Source organism: Talpa europaea (assembly GCF_964194135.1).
Source record: "Talpa europaea genome assembly, chromosome: 8".
Taxonomy (NCBI): Eukaryota; Metazoa; Chordata; class Mammalia; order Eulipotyphla; family Talpidae; genus Talpa; species Talpa europaea.
Window position 1 is genome coordinate 93,544,762 of NC_140075.1, and position 5,218 is coordinate 93,549,979.

Sequence of the window (5,218 nt, forward strand, 5' to 3'; positions counted from 1 at the left end):
CTGGAAAGAAAAACACCCTCCAATTTCATCCTCCAGATGATGAAATGAACCAGGGGTCCAGTAGTTGAGGTGACAGTGCATCAGGATTCTCACTGCAGTTGGAGGAAGGGGGTGGGGAAGAGATGGGAATTAAGAGGGCAGCAGCAAGGCAGCCTAGTGCTCACCTGTGAAGCCTCTCTGCTTCACACAAGCCTCTCCATTCCTTTTCCCTAGGGGCCTGTCAAAAGCTGCACATGCCCAAGAATGGCCATCCTGTGTATTAGCAGTGGGGGAGGGCTCCCCACGTGTGATGGCAGGGGCTGGGGGCTGCATCCACTGTTCACATGAGCGATGAGCAGAGACCTCGGACCCTGTGAACTGCCGCGGGTGGACAGAAATACATAAACAAACGTGGACACTGCTTTCATGGAGAGTCATGAAGACGTAAGGTGCTGTAGTTGCACATTGTAGGGCACCATACTTTTGCACATTAAGGATGGCTCTTTGGAGGAGGTTACCCTGAGGCTGCGGTGGGAGGAAAGCGAGGGCTCAGATGCCAATGGACCTTGTTAGCTGCACTGGAAGAGTTTGCTCTTCAGGAGGGCGGGCTTTGTGTTGCTCACCACTTAGTTGGTGACTGGCCCAATGCTCAGCAGTTATGTCTAGCGGAATAAATGATGAGTGCTTAAAAATTTTAATCAGGGACAAGACCTGTATTTTGGAATTGCCACCTGGGCTGCAATGCAGAGAATGGATTTCAGGGCAATGACACTGGGGGCAGGAGTCAGGGAAGTGACAGAGGCTCTAACCACAGATGGCAGTGGAGGTGGAGACAAGTGGATGTAGATTCCGTGGAGTTTGGTGATGAGTGGAGAGGAACTGGGAAGCAGGTGCCCAGGTGAAGGGCTGCAGACGTAGCTTCCTTTGGGAACAACAGAGGAGGCTCAGACCACAGTCCAAAGCAGAACAGCGACACTACAGGACATCAGTGTCTTCTCAGCTCAGAGGCTGGGCCAATGGTGACATTCAATTTCCTCATTTGCAAAATGGAGATGCTACTAGTCACTCTGCAGGGAAAGAGGTAAGAGATTATGCAATACCTGTAGCACAGTGCCTGGTGCACAGCAGATACTCGGGGTAAGGACTCCAGTACGATTTGGCCTGGACCCTAAAGGACAGGAACTCTTCTAATAGCAGGAGATGGGGTTAAGGGAGACATTCCAGGTGGAAGGAATAAAATGAGCAAAAACTGTCTACGTGGGAAAGCATGAGGAGTAGCCAGTTATTCAGCTTGGTGGAAATGTAAGCAAATAAGCAAGAGAGCTTGCAGTGGTGAGTTAGGGATTAAGGAAGACCCTGAATGCCATGTGCTTCTCCCCACCCCACCGTGTGCCTGTAGTCCAGACTCTGACATCCCCCCAGAGCCCTCACCCATTTCCTTACCTGCAGCCTTGTTACCTCAAAGTTGATTTCCTGCACTGCAGCGGGGTGTTGCCTACAGTTTAGACTTGACTCAGCAGCCTCTGAAGCTTTCAAGCAGGGGAATGAATAGGTTGGCGCTGTGAGTGAGTTGTGCTGCCCACACAGCAAGACTATGGAGGGAGGTTCACGGTGCAGCTAAAGCTTGTCCACCTTGTCTGGGCGGCCACAGGGATTCTGTATTACCTGCAAGGCGCGTGCACACGCATGCGCGCGCGCACACACACACACACACACACACTCTGAGACACTCCTGTCTGCCTCTGCTTCCCTCCCCCAGGTGGCCTGTGCCTGCTTCACACCACAGCCGCATATTGCATGCACACCGCGTTACTCTTCCTGTTCTCCAGAGTACCCCTCATGACATATGAGAGAGAGTAACACCCCAGGATTAGCCTCCCACACTGAGGAGCCCTGCCGGGGGCAGTTGCAAAGAAAAGACCATTTGATTCTGCTATAACTTCAAGGTGGGAGTTTTGACCTTGATGGGAGTTATTAACTCAGATTATCCAAACTTAGATCTGTAAAGACTGTAGGGCCTCATGTTTTTCTTGAGTGTGATACACCTGCTCCTCCCCTCACTATTTATAAGATACCCAGCTCTAGTTTCTGGAGGCTTCCAGCCTGGAGGATGGGCATGGCTGTCTTTTCTGGACTTTTTACTTCCTGCAAGGGACTAATATTTTCTCTTCTGACCATAAGCATGTCCCTGAGACTTGGAGGCACAAAAAGAGTTATTTTAGACAGAGCAATGAAACCATAAGAATCTTCCCAGAAAGGGCAGTAAACCAATGTTTGCTTAAAGAATAAGGACTAAACTTCTCTGAAAATACAAAATGTGATTTTAAACTTATCAAAGTTGGCTTTAGTCATCACAGAGGGAACCAAACTCCTGGAAGCTCTACAAGGGGGCCTGCCGGTGTCCTGACAGGACTTACTTGGCCGGGGTTAATTACCGATGCCTACATCACTCTCTTCCCCTTGGCTGAATCTTCCCTCTGAGCCCACCCATGTGCCTTCATCCTCATCGCCATCCTTTCCTAGCAGTTGTGTCTGCCACAAAATGATCTTTATCTGTGGGTAAGGTGGAGACAACAGGAGGAAACAATGAAGCTCTCTTTCCAAGACATTTATCGTTTCTTGCTTGAATCATTAGAAAAGGCTGCTAACCCACCTTCTGGCTCTAATTTTGTCCCTTCATCCTCCACACAGCTGCTGCTCGAGATAGCTATCTAAAGTGTAAATTTGACCTTGCTTGATACTGGCAACGCTAAGCATCCTAACTGCGCCATGCGAGACCTCCCGGATTTAACCTTGTCCCCTGCTTCTAAGAGCTAAATCCACCACCAAAAACTGTTGTGACTGTGCTCCCTCCCTGGACCCAGGGTTTTAACACCATGCCTGTCTTAAAGCTTCCCTCTGATCAAGCTTTCCAAAACAGCTCAGATCAAGTTGAAAAGGAAATAGAGGAGAAAAGAAAAAAGAAACAAATCTACCAGGAAAGGCCATGCAGTAGAAGTAATGACCTCGCAGGTGCCTTGTGGGGTGATGGCAGCAGCAGAAGCAGCAGAATTAAAAATGCTGGTGAAATGTGCTTGTGGTTTTTCTTTGGCTTAAAAAAGTCTTTATGAAAGTATAAAATACATTCAGAAGTATGCATAAATCATAAGCATGCAAGTCAAAGAAAGCTCATGATTGAACACAATCATGAAAGCAGCACCCAGATGAAGAAACAGAATGTGACCAGCACCTGGAAGTCCTCCTTGGAGTCACCGCCTCTGTGAGGGGCACCACACTAGCCTCTAGCACCCTCAAGTAATGCGGCCCACTTTTGGAGCTTTACATCAGTGTAAATGTGCAGAGTGTACTCTTTTGTCTCCAGTTTCTTTTGCACGATATATTGACATGATTCAACCATGTCCATAGAGTTCATCTGTTCTCATTGTTATATAATACTCAGTGTGTTGTAGACCATTCCTCTGTCGACTGTTGATGGGCATTTGGGTCAGTTCCAGTTTAGGACTATTATAAAAAGGCTGTTCTGAGCATTTTGATTCATGTCTTTGGTAAGCACATACCTGGATGTACCAGACAAGTTCAGCTTTAGAAGGAGTTGTCGAATGGCTTGCCATGTGTCTGAATTGAGCCAGTTTATACGGTGTGAGACCTCTGGTAGCTTCCCATCATCTGGTGTGGTCATTCTCCTCCATTTTAGCCATCCTAGTAGGTGGGAGTGGCATCTCAAGTGATTTTTTTTTAAAGATTTATTTATTTTTATACAAGAGCTGGGGTACAGGCCAGAGGTGTGGGAGGGTGAGAGAGTCACCAGAGACAGAGCAGGGAGCAGAGCAGGCAGATGACAGAAATACACTGGTGAGGGGAGCCGTGGGCACGACAGGAGAGGTCTGCCGCACCATGTGGGATTCTCGCTGGCCAGGATCAAACCCACACTGCAGAGGCTGCGGACCGCTTCACAGCATGGCACTCAACCTGCTGCACCACCGGGGAGGCCCCTCAAATGATTTTAATGGGCATTTCCCTGACACTAACTTGGTGAGCTCCTATACCTGCTTATCAGGATATTCAGTCTTATGAAATGCCTGTTCAGGTATTTTGCCTGTTTTTCCATGAATTGCTTGTCTTTTTTCTTATGGATTTGTAGGAGAAGCTGTGGTTTTGTGTAACCGCCCGCTCTACTTTGTTCCTCCTACAGTTATTTGGGGGAATGCAATTTAGCAAGTGTGAATTGACAACTATTGGCATGACCACGTTAGGTACAGTGGAATACAAAGAAGAAAAACTCCAAAACTTACTCTGCCCTCAAACTTGAGTGATTAGTCCTCTAGGAGTTTGGAATCTGGTCCTCAGAGTTTCTAACCATGACACGTGTGCCTGCCCTACCTGTTGTTACAAAGTCTCAGCCTCAGGGCCTCCCTGGTGGCGCAGCGGTTGAACGCTGGGCCGCGAAGCTGCCCGCGGCCTCTTCAGCGTGGGTTCAATCCCCGGCTGCTTCCCGGCCACCAGAGGAGGGTCCCACATGGCGCGCAGACCTCTCCTGCCGCCCGCTGCTCCCCTCAGCAGTGTACTTCGGTCCTTCTGCCTGCTCTGCTCCCTTCTCTGGCTCTGGTGAATTCTCTCGCCCCCCCGCGCTTCTGACTGTACCCAGTGCTTGAATAAACAAAAAACAAACAAACAACCAAATAAATAAATAAAACATGCCTCTGTAAAAAAAAAAACAAAGTCTCAGCCTCTCCCTCTTGCTCTCGTCCTATCCACATGAATCTTGTCCTGGCAAGGCAAGAGCTTAGTTGAATTTCTGGAAGTATGGTGGTTAACTTTTCTCAGGTGTCTGCCAAAGGAACACCGGGGAGGATCAAATGATTTAAGGCATTATTGACTCTGTCCAACTTCACGGATCTGCCCGGAGCTGTACTGCAGAGCAGTCTGGCTGCTGCCCTCCTTTCTTAGAATGGACATCAACAGTAAGTAGCCACAAATTGATATTGATGCTGCCTTACTTCATGCCTTCCAGTAACAGCTAGCACTTTGTTTGGTTTGGAAAACGTGAGCTTTCCATATGACACCTATTTCGGAATTCTAGTGCCATGTCTCCACTGATAGTTTCATTTCTGTAGACTCCTAACTTGACTGGACACAGACATGTAGAGCCAGAGGAACCTGCTAGCTGCTGGTGGAAACTCTTTTTGTTTTTTTTTAAAGATTTATTTATTTATTTAAATTATTTATTTATACAAGCACT